The following is a 12,808-nucleotide window of genomic DNA, read 5'->3' as shown; positions in this document are numbered from 1 at the left end:
CATCTCTCTCCCTCTCAGAGAACACCCTGATCTCTCCCACCACTAAGTTTTAATCAGTCCAAATGAACTGACCTCTATTCTTCTCCAGTTTGTCTGAACAAGGCTGAACAACCACAAAATAATCACCTCTGTTAAAAATACTGCAACAATGAAGCAGAGAGATGAAGTCACTCATGAGGTTACCCCTCTACTTCAGTAAGCTTATGAGTTAAAGGATTACATTGAAGTCTGCCAGTCAGCTAGTAGCACAGCCAGAAACACAAAGCAGAACTCCAAGCTCCCAGTTTATCCTTCCACTTCTGCACTTGAGTAAAACCTCACGCTATCATCACTGGTAATGTGATGTAACACCACATCACAAGGAGTAACAAGGATTAATGCAAGGGTGACAGGCAGAAGGTTGCACAAAGTGAAACATGGGACAGTGCAGCATATACTTCAGTGAGATGTGAGAGATGTGAACAGGGAAGTCTTTAAGTGGGATACACCAAACAAGATAGGAAAAAGGATGAGAAGGCCATAAAGGGAACACAAATGTGACTGAATATTTTTTAAGGACAACTCATGTGTTTGGAAGATAAGACAGACAGAAATAGGCAGCCAAGAGATTTTATGCAATGCACTGATCGCCTGGCTAAGAAATATAATACGCTGTTTTCAAAGACACAGTTCTTCTGAAGTAATAAAGCTGTGAGCCTTGGAGCTGAGTGTGCAAGTCTGTCACCTTTCCTCTCTCCTGCAGTCTTTGCAAAACTCACCTGAGGCTCCTTCTTTCAGGTCTTCTTTAAAGGCCTTGGGCTACTTTACCATATACAGACCCTGAAATAAAAGTTACGAAGGTCTTTAGCTCAGCTATTAATTTCTTATTCTTAATGGTAATATTAAATCAGCCAACTCCCTCCATCCTCTTTAGCTTTAAGGTAAAAAAAAATTCAGAGTTACACTAGGTTACAATCCCAAACATGCAGCAGAAATACTGTTGTATTTCCTTCCTCTGCTCTTTCTGGGAAAGTCATGGATATGACCTGTAACACTGCACACAGAGCAGTATTTAACCTTGAGGCCTTAAGCGTATCTCTGATGATCATCTCTAATTCTGATTCTGTATCACAAGCTTCTCCCTCCTCCTGCTTCTTGTTGGAGTATCCTGTGGAGCAAGTGGGGAGATGCTTACAGCTCCAAGTTCTTCTCCCATTCATATTTGCTCACCAAGCCAGGGCTTCTGAATGAGCAGTAGCCAGAGGTGCTCCCAAGAACACAAATGCTGGCAGGAACACTGACATGCAACAAAGTTGCTTTTCTGGAGTGTATACTTACTTTGAGGAGAATCACTGTTGTTTAATTCTTTACATGAGAACAGGGTTAGAGCCAAACAGTTGCTGCGTTCCTCCTTAAAAAACAGATGCAAACTATAAAAGTATCACAAATACATCCTGCCACTGACATCCCTTTTCTAAGGCAAGATAACCCATCTGACTGACAGATCCACGGCTACATCATTGGCTTTGATTCAGAAGGCTGTATTCTGAAGGGTGAGCCATTTGCTCAGCTGCTGTTAGGCTACAGCTGATAATTCAAGCGCATTCAGAACAGAACATTTGCTGAGTTCACCTCTGTGCTTTCCGTGACTCTGAGATACAAGGCTTTTCCATTCATCAGGTCTGTCAGCTTATTTGGGCACAGCAGAGGCCAGGAGACTTATCTTTGCTCTACGCAGGGAAGAAAAGACCCATACTGCATTGCACCTAGCCAATTTTCCTTCCTAGTTATCTGTTCAGAAAATATACCACCTTCTGCAGTGCCCTGAGCTGATGAGCCCCTACCAACTGCCTTACTTGAAAGCAACCTGTCACTTTCATTACACAAGACACTTGAAAAACATATTATACCCAGGCAAAAGATCCATTACAGGGAGTATACACATAGAGTAAGTAGAATGGTCTTTTTGTCTATTAAAAATGATAGAAAGTATCCAGCAACAAGAATTTGGCTGTGACTTTGAACCACACAAATTAAAGTAGCCTAGTTCACTGCTGCCTAGAAAAATTTAAATGATCAGATCTAAACAGCATCCATGAAAGCTAGCTCATTGTTATTGTAAACACAGAGAAGCCCACACTATCATGTCTGAACAATATGAGTGTGACCAACCAAATTCTTTACAAACCAATTTATTAGGTATATTTGCCTATATTATGTCAAGAGGATACAATAAGTAATACAGAGATAAACATAAGCATATTTAACCTCCATTTTGCAAAAAACCCACACAATTTTTATTAGTAAGTAAATATTGGATTTGGCTGCACTTTTAATTAAGATGAACCAAGACATTAGAAATCAAGTATTAAACTATTTGCCTGATTTACTTTGGTCCTCCAAAGGACTTCTCAGATTTATGAAACTGATAACCACTAGCAGGAAACAAGCAGGTCAGAGCAGATAAGGAAAGGAACCTCTTTTGTCTGTTCTGTCCTTGAAGACATACAGCTGTGGCCTATCACAACAGGTAGCCATAGAACACAGTTCTATTTCTTAAAGAGATATTAATCTCAAAGCCAGAAGAGGATCCATCCTTTCTTGTAACCCTGAGTATGTCTACTCCTGCAAAATGCATCATGACTTATGTTAGGGGACAGATTGCTAAAACAATTTCTAAGTGAAGTGCATGACTAGGAATCAGACTGCAAACAAAGTATTGGTTAATTATATGGAGAAGCAATGAGAGAACTTGAAATGGTGGCAGCTGAACAAAGCTCAGCACAGTATGCATGGAAGGAGCTTCTGATAATTATGACCAGAATTATGACTGCAAATAAATGAGGTTGGTTAGATTTCAACTACCTCAGTTAAAATGAGTAGTATTACCCTATATCTGATAGACTTCTTAGGGAAGCCACAGCTATCATTTAATTAAGCATCATTTAGACTTCTGCAGAATTTCTGTAGACCAGATTCTCTACTGCATTACGCTACTTTACACACAGCTCCAGTGAGGTCAGGGGAGTTAAAACAACTGAACTCCAAGTGGTGGAAAGGAAATATAGACCCAGTGTCTTTATAATTTTGAATAGCCACCTGGCTGTTCATCTATAGCTCATACCTTTACAACTTACTGAATTGATTAAAAAGATCTTTGAAGGCATTAGATTCTCATTTGAATCAAGATCTTCATGCTACACTTTCTTTAAACAGAGAGTTTGCCTGTATGTGGCCAAGCAAAAATTGGATGATCCAGAGTACCACTAACGAACGTCCTTGCACCTTCTGCAACAGAACTTGGTTTGCAGGCTCCTTGGTTGCTCAAAGTTGATACAGCATGTTGCACTATCATTTGCCTCCCTACGTGACTTCAGAAAGTAGGAAGTATGCGTCAGAAGATGTTAAAGGGAGAAAAACAACAAAGGGCAGCAAAGTGCCACTGGGAAAAGTAAGTAAAAGAACAAGCTCTGAGTCTTCCAATGTGTCCTTATTACTTTTCTTAAAATGCCAGCAAACTGTATTTCATTCAAAACAGCAAACTATGTATTTTAAGGTACTTCATGAGCTTGCTGAGCCTGGTATTTGAAGAATGAGTCTGTTCAGCATAAGGAAACTACAGTGGAGAAATTAGTTACAACATACTTATAAATTGCTGACATTTTACAAAAAAAGAACAAAACAAAAAAAGAAACAGAAAGCAAACATCACAGACTTACTGGAATACTCCTCACAAGAAATAAAAAGGTGATTTATCAAATTTGGGATCCCCATGAAATTCTAAAGAAAGCTGCAATTAGAGAATTAATGATGCAACACCCATATTAGCAGCTGTCATGTTCAACGTAGTAATTAAGCAACTAAAATCTTTTGTTAGAATGGTATCACGTAAACATCCCTGCTTTATAGGCAGAAAAAGAGTAGGAAAGTTAATTCTTCTCATCACCTAAATATAAACTCAGGAGTATATGTCTCCAAGATCCATTCTCATTCCTCTGGATCATGCTTACCAGATCAATTCCATGAATGTAGAATACATTCATGACACAAACGGAAGGGCAATGTGCATGCAAGCTACCTGTGTTTAGTTAGTACACAAAGCACCCTGTGGTTACTAAAGTGAAGTAAATAGGAATTCTATCAAAATACAGTATGAAAGATTAGAAGTACATCAATGAGCAGGGAAGCCTGAAAACCAATTAACTAGATTTGCCAGTTTGTCAAAAATACCTTCCCCATCTGCAAAAAGGGTAGCTACACTTTACTTCACCAGAGGGCCAAAAAGGGTGCAAAAGTAGCACTGTCATAGAAAACATGTAAGCAAACAGAATACATTTACCAAAATATGTTTCCTAAATTCAACAACCACAAGATTTTCTGCATCTAGCTGAAAGCACTGTCATTGTCCTAGGAGTCCATGAGATTTTCACCTAACTTCCTGGCCTAGCAGTGGTAGAATCGAAAACGTGAATTCATGCATGAAGAACAAAATATAACAAAAACTTTCTTGAGAATAAATGTGCTAAATTGATTAAGAAAGCACAGAGAAATCAGCAGTAGTATGGTAAAAAGTAGATATGCAACTTTAATCATAGCTCCTTTAATACACGCTAGATACATTTTCTTCTTTATCTTGGACAAGCACCCATAAAAAGAAGCGGCAATTTAAGTAATCTTAAAAAATGAAACTAGAATGAATGATGACACAGATTAATTACATATTTAATTTAGAAATGTATTACTAGAACTGCCCATACTTATCTGAGCCATCTGAGGGTGGAAAAAGGGATTTTATGCATGTTTATAGGCGCTATCACCCCATGACTTATTCTTTTTTTTTTTTTTTTTTTTTTTTTTTTTTTTTTTAGGTACAGTTTATGCTGTTGCTCTCTATCATATGTGTAAGCAAGTCTCAAATGGGTAGCATCACTCCTAAGAACAAGTACAGATACTGCACAACCCTCTAAAAATCCCTATCTACAAAAGAGAGAAAGTTCCAGACTCCAGTTCTGTTCTCACTGCAACACTGAGCAATCCTGACATTTGACACTAGGGTGGCATCAAGTTTTTGGGTGGCCAAAAGGTTATCATTATAATCATCCTTTATATAGACATACACACACACATACATACATATATATATATATATATATTTAAGTGCAACTTTTATATCCTAGAAATTAAACCTTTTAAAGAGAAAAAAACCTCCTTTAGATAAAGCAAGGGACTTTGAGAGCCTTATTCCAGTATTTATGTATTCTGATCAAGAAGCACTGACATTACAGATCTAGGCACACAGCAAGTGCTTACATTCAGCCTCCTAAATCCAAGTGTATCACTAAAATTAAATTAAAATCTACAGGCACAAACAGAAGACCAAGTTCTGTCTGGATTTAGTCACTGATAAAAGAATTATATTTATCAACATGTGGCACATCTGGAAGACTTACAGCCATGAACCGGATGGGGAGTAAATCAGGACACAATTAGACCTCTGGAGTGCACAGCTGTATGGCAGCCAGATGTGCTCACTGTCAACAAACATAATCCCTTTCGAGTCATTGACTCCATCACCAGCATAAGCGGCATTATCAGCCAATGCTGTGCATACAGCTTCACTAATGTACTCCCTCGGTTTCAGGGATAAACATATGCATAATCCTGCACTGCACGACTCCCACACACTAAATAAGAGTCAGGCAGATTGGTCAGACCACCCAAGCTGAAGGTCAAACAGTGCAACTTGTAAAATGTCCAGACTGCAAAACCTCTACTCATACTGGTAAGCAGTCTCCTTACTTCCAGTTCACTGAGTCAGCGGGTAACTGCTTGCCAGAGGACTCACAGCTTTGCCTCAGAATAGCATAGATACTTTTATCTGAAGAAACATGAAGTGATTGCCATTGTAAATGTGACAGTAAACTGGGGCAAAACAGACCGAGAATTCGTAACTAGAAATACCATAACAATCTCAAGAGAATTGTCTCTGATAGACACTCATCTTCAGACTGTATTTTGATATTTGCAGAGCCTAGATCACTTTCCATGTTTTGCAATTAGAAGAGAAATGATTCTTCCCTAGAAGATGATAAATCAGATGACCCTGCAAGCTCTTAAGAAGTCTGTATATGGCTTGATACATGCTACTTCTAACTTTTAATGGCTACATAATGCATGGAAAGGAGTGCTAAGTTTTACTATTCAACATGGATGAAGAGTAGAACAGTGAACTCAAGCAAAAGTTCAGATTCCTCTACTGATAATCAAGATAATCAGCATTTCACTTATGCTATTGACGCCACCAGGACTATTCCTGGAGAAGAGTATCACCCTAGCCTGTCTAAGGATGACAGCCTGATGATAAACATGACTCATGACAACTTTATACAAGTATCACTTGCACTCTGAAAACAGAATAATACAATGCAAAACCATTTCAATAAAGGGGAGCAAGTTTAAAGCTCCTTGACTGGCACTATTATGTCTATGTCTAGAATGCCTTGCTACGCGATAAAGAAAAAAAGCAAGCATCAAATCAGTGAAGTGATTTGATCCCTAGAATTACATTAGAGAAGGCATTTAAAAGTATTTTTAAAGGTGTATTATGCTAAAGTGACTAGCAAACATTTTGTAATGGGCCAGCAAAAAAATTTACTGTATTCAGTTGTCTGGCTTTAGGGATGGGAGTTTCAGTCTAACAATTTAAAACATGATACCTGCTGTAATATACAGGTATTGTATTACAATATTACCCAGGTAGCAACAGAGGTATACAATGCCTAAGCTCATAAAAGGTCACCTCAGTAGTTCATACTACATCCATGGAAGAAAGATGAATTATCCTCAAGTAGGTGAATTACACCAACTGTTTTATTTAGCAGAACTTGTTGGAAGAGATGAACAATTTTCTGATAGAGAAGAACAAGAGGAACAAGCTTTACCATTGAAAGTTGTATACATTTAAAAATTCCTTATGCATTACATTTTTCTAGGTTTAATTCTGAACTAAAGAATTTTTACCATTTTTCTTAATGGACTAATTGTTCTCGTACTGTGTGTTGAACAGTGTATTGTATTAATAAGTACTACAAAACTTCTTTCTAAAGCATGCCTGAAAATTGAGCTAACCACCCCACTCTCTAGGTTGAGCAAATAATGCATGAGCTTTTCCCAACACCCTTATCAAACAGCTGCACAGTATAACTGGTTTACAGGCAGCAAATTAGGGAGACAAACACACTGGGGATTGGCCTACTCCTGATACAGTACGTTCTCCCAGCTTTAAAAAGACATTTTCACTGAGCTTCACCAGTACAGTGAAATATTAGCACTTGGTTTAGAACAAATTAGCAAGTTGCCAACCAGTGCAAGCAGCATTGATTTATGTTGTTTCCCCACTGAAAGTTATTAATAGCTGATATGAAATCCCAGGACTATCTTTTAAATTCTATAGGTTAAACACAGGTGTTTCATATGCAGACAGTAAAAATCTGCTCTGCTTTATATCTTCACTGGGCAACAAAGCTCTAGAATATTTTATACTATACAAATGACAACATCATTCTACCATACACAGAAGAAATGTGAAGGGATTATTAGTCAGGAAAATCTTTAGCAATCCAATGCATTCCTTGCTGCAGCTGTTTTCAGAATGGAAGTGATCATTACTCAGACTTGCCAGAATCCCTAAAGGGGCCGAAAGTTATTCACAGTTCACCGTTTTCCATTTAGAGACCGTAGGAGTCATGGTAGGCATGGAAAAAATCAGCACATTAGAGAGGTTATGTAGGAGCAGAATTCTCCACTGGAGTAATGGGTAATTTTCACAGCACCTCCTTCCCTATTATGGTGTTTCTAAAATAACTGAAATACTAGACAATTTTTTTGGTAGTGTCTACTACTGTAATCTGACCATTTATTTTAACTTTAGTTTTGTATTTTATAGGAGAAAAATAAGTTTAACGCCTGGTGATATGACAATAGCTAAGAGGCAATGAAAAAAATCCCTTCCAGGGCTGTGGAAATGATAATAAGGATTACAGAAATAGATAGGTAGGTTTTCCACATAGTATTAGACCAGGTGATTGGCACAGAAAACAGCACCACAGGAAGATTAAAAAAAATACACATAAAGAAATCACACCAGAGGTCTGGAGTAATTTTGGGTGCCACACTCAGTTTTGCTTCTCCCTAATACTTACCATGGAAAAACACCAGAGGAATACCACCACTATTTAGAGTACTGCGTCTGTGCACAATAGAAGTGCTGCTGGCCATTGTGAAAGGAACAGCTTGTAGCCTCAGAAAAGCAGTCTACTCGGTGCAGAAAGATTTCTCTGCAAGCTCTAGTTCTGAGACCAGCGCTCACTGTAGAGCTTATGAGTTGTATCAGGGCTAGCAGCACTCACATGTGAAAAAAATTTGTTGCACTAGAAACAACAGCACTAGTTGGTTTCATACACTGCCTGTAGTACTGGATTGAAAAAAAAATAATCCCCAATCTGAGCGTTTTATACATAATTAGATTTCAAGTAACAAAATTAGGGAGGAAAAAACAGTAATAGTATCAGCCCCTGTTAATTTCTTCCTTATTTGCATCTAAACAGTATAAAGCAACTGAGCTGTTTACATTAGAAAATGCCTGTGCTATTTCATTGAATAAGATTACTAAAAGAAAATTAGAAGTCCCTTAGGCCAGAGGAATTTGGCCTGAAGGTATCACAAATTAGCCTTATCCATGAACCCTTTGATTCAGGGACAGAACATTCCTGATCACCAGCAGCGAGCTCAGCATCCTCTGCTATCTACAGCTCTGAGGGCCCCCGTCCTACAAGCCAGCCCTACGCACAAGCAGGGCAAACCCGAGGGAGTTTGTTCATTTTAGGCTTCTTATGAGGTTTTAATCTCTGAATGTTTGCAAACTCCTGTCTGACAATGGCAGCCTTATACCTTTACCCTCCCCTGACAGCAGGTTTGTTTTATTGGTGTTACTGAAGTGGGATTACTGAACAGTTTATTAACACACCACCACCTACAGCATTTAAAAAAAAAAAAAAAATAATCAGCACACTTATCTATATAGCTAGCACCATCTTAGACTAACGATAATTTTCTAACCAGGAATTCACATTACCTTGTTGGTACTAAAAGCTGACTCAGCTGCTAGAACAGGCCAGTCCTGCCATTCCAGCACTCACTGACAGGGCACAAAGACACAATACAACCCACCTCCTTAAGAAACTTTCTGAAAGCGCCCGGCGCATCCATTTTTAAGGATTTGGCGCTTTAATTAGCAGGAAAATGAAGATTCCTTAGTTTTTCCTCTCCGCCCTCCATTTCCCTTGAGGGAGCGACACTGACCTCACCTCCACGCGCTGGGACGCCATTTTGTTTTCGCATCCTGGCCTCTGCAGCACCTTCAGCGAGGTGGTGCTAACAGCAATACTGGTGGCGGCCGCCAGACCCGCTGAGATGCTTAACATAACATAGGGAAGATGAAGTTGCGGTGATTTCTTGTTAAATTACCTCATGAAAGCCTAAGTACCGGATTAGAAGTCACCGCTGAAGTGACTTGTGAGGGAGACCAGCCTCCAGGGTGTCTTGCGGCTGTGGATCTGAGCACTTTCTGCTCCATTGTGGTATCCTCGTTGTTGTTTTTTTAAGTCAGAAAAACTTTTGGGCAGCCTAGGATGGTTACAGCTGTGGCAGAAGCATTAGTATCTCCAAAGCGTGTCAGCCTTGGTGCTCTCCTCAGGCTGTGAGAAGGTAGGTGGTGAGGGCCGGGGCGTGGGGCCCGCTTTACCTCAGGGATGGTGCCAGCCGCCCCTCAGGGGCGTTGGGTCAGAGGTCTCTCGGCGGGGGCCTCCTTACTGACCTCTTGCTGCGTTTTAAGAGACTTCCTCGCAATCTGTTTTGCCGGTCAAAGTATCAAAGGTTTCAACCTGAGGTAAATGAGAGTGGATGTTTAAAATACACGTGGGGAAAAAAAATAATTTTTTCTAGGAGAGCGGGACTTAAAAAAAAAAGGTTTGGAAAATAAATCCCCAATACAGCTGGGTTTTTTGCCACACAACATGAAATAGTAGCACTGAATTTTGCAGCATGTTACATTCCTCTTAAGGCCTGGCTCACCTTCATTTCAGTGCCTATCTGACAGATTTCTAGTGCTTTATTATGCTTTCCTGGTTGGAATTGATTTTTTTTTTTCTTTAGAAGTCTTTTCCCTGATCAAGGATTTTTCTGCATTAATGGAGCAGTATGTTCTTGTATCTATAAATGGAATAGCATACGCAATATAGCAAGTGAATGGGGAGCTATAGAGAAACCTGGAAGAAAAAAAAATACCTCTTCTGCTAGCAAAATCAGTAAATGCATGGAATCAAGAAATATTTTGGAAGATCATCGGTGTGTCAGGAACACTGTATATCGGCAGTACCTCATTAGCCTTCGGTTCCCGTATTATTTGTTTTGTGACCTTTTGTGCTGTAATTCAAAAGCGAAGCACTATGCCTTTCTTGCATTTTATTGGTATTGGTATTAGGTTAGAACAATGTGATGTTTAAAAGCATTTTTCATGTTCTGTATGTTTTTTTAAATCCTGCTCAAGTTTTCTCTTGGCAGTCCTGTAAAGATTAGTAGTTAGTAGCAGCATGGTGTTGCTGATCCTGCTTATTGCTGTGTAGAACTTGTGTTGATTTAGCGAGCTCAGTTGTCGTTTTGCTATAACACAGGTATCTATTCCTTGTTCCTGGCTTCCTACCAATCCATGTTGAAAGCTTGCTGAATAAGAATATTTGTCTGCCCAAGTTTAACTCATTGAGGTTATTTTAAAGATAGAATTCTTATTGGTGTTGTATGTGAAACATTCAGCTTTAATCCTTCAAAGAGATATTTAAAAAAAAAAAATTCAAATCTAAACCAAACCTCTTGTGCTAGATAGTTACAGCCTGAGAATCCTGAAGCCATCCCTGAGGAACACTGCTTTAGAGAGAGTTGATAGTACAGGACAATTAGATAAGAATTTGGTTGCTAGATGAAAGGAAATGTGAACTCCTAAACCCTCATGGGAGCAGCACAAATTGATTTACCATGAAGTGGAAATGATCAAAATGAGTAAAATGCAAGTATGGAGCAATTTTGCCTTCTTTCTTGCTTCTCTTTGTCCGGAAGCAAAAAGAGAACATTGTGCACTTTAGTAATTTGTTTTTTAAATTGAAGATTTATATATGGTTCTAAGAAGTCTATAGTAGTTACTTCACCCACAAGTTACCATTAGTATTTCATCCTCAAGGCATTTGTATGTGAAAGCAATTCTCATTAATGGCAAGAAGACCTATCTGGTTGACTGAGCCATAGCTTAGCTTGGTGTTTGTATTTGTTAGTAAATTCCTAGGAAGGGGGTAGTCTTGGAAGGCAGATGTGCTTGCAGGTCAACTCCTGACTTGAATCAATAGAGCTTTCCAAGGATCTGGTTCAGGCAGAGGGAATAATACCTGATCAGAATGGTAGTTTTCTAGGGTGACATTAATCCCTTAATCTTCAAATATGCTCACTTTGAAAACCTGGTTACATCGCTTGTGGGGGAAATGATGTTCAGAGGTAACAGCGTGCTGCCCAGGCATTAACCCTTTTGCCTAAAGCTGAAGTGGGTTTCACATAATGTGGTAGGTTTTGCGATGCTGCAGCTGAGTGAAGGCCTTCAGACTATTACACATATGAAAGAAGTTGGCTTCTAACTTCTGTACTGAATGAAGTTTGACCCTTCAAGTACTCATTCTGCTGCAGGTTGAAAACAGACAAGAAAATTGGGTGCAAACGTTCCCTGGGGGCACTATAATAGGCCAGTCGTTTTTCAAATAGTAAAATATTTCCTAATGTCTTAAAGAGACTTGTTAGAACAGCATAAGCACCTTTGTAGCCCTGTTCACAGCTGTGGGAGGTGTGGCACAGCTGCGTTGTATTATTTCTAAAGCTAGGACACTGTACCGATGTAGATCTTGCTCAGCATGCCAAAGTTAACATAAATGTTTAGGATGAGAGTTGTAGTCTCACTGTTTTAAAAGTTTTTTCATGGTGTCCTTCCTCTTTTTCCTCCATTGGTCTGTGTTTTACTAAGGTTGCATTATTTCTGTTGGGAAGAGCCCTGCTGGGTTTGTCTCTGTGAAGAGATATACCCAGCACACTTCAGCAGACAGTCTCTGCAGAGTGATACCTGTGAGCTGGGGTCTTGTAGCTGTGGCAGCTTGTGACCTGTGTCCTGTTTCTTCGGAGAGGCTCAGCTAGAGCTTTCTGCGTGGAAACCATGCATGTTTGGGCAAGCCTGGGAATGAACTGCTTGCACTGTAGGAAGTAGCAGCTGAAGCAATGGCTAGAGGAAGGACATGGTCCTGATTGGTGCTGATAGCCTATCCAGTTTCATTGATTTCTGTGATGTTTGTAAGGGAGAATGAGGTCAAAACAGATTTTTACATTTATATTTTAAAAGCGGCAGATACTTCCAGGAAGGTAGAAATTGAAGAAACATACTACATGGGATGGAGAAGAGTGGCAGGAGGATTCATTTGCTGTATAAATTAGTGCATAACATAACAAAGGTTAGATGACTCATCAGGGAGGTAGAAGGGCTTTTCAAGGCCCAGGCTACCTAATGGGTAGCTCCCACGGATTTTTAACTGGTTTTGGGTCATGCTTCTATAGAGCAGAACTGAGTCTGCTTCTGATGAAGTCATGCATTTTTAAAAGTGGTAAGCATATACAAAAGCTTTTCCATGGGATTCCTCCAGGAAGCAGCAGGAATACAGATGAAGCTTTTAAAATAAAGCCGTGTGAA

Source organism: Falco punctatus (assembly GCF_963210335.1).
Source record: "Falco punctatus genome assembly, chromosome: 1".
In the NCBI taxonomy this organism is placed as follows: Eukaryota; Metazoa; Chordata; class Aves; order Falconiformes; family Falconidae; genus Falco; species Falco punctatus.
The sequence above is the reverse complement of the archived record's forward strand: the minus strand, read 5'-3'. Positions refer to the sequence as shown.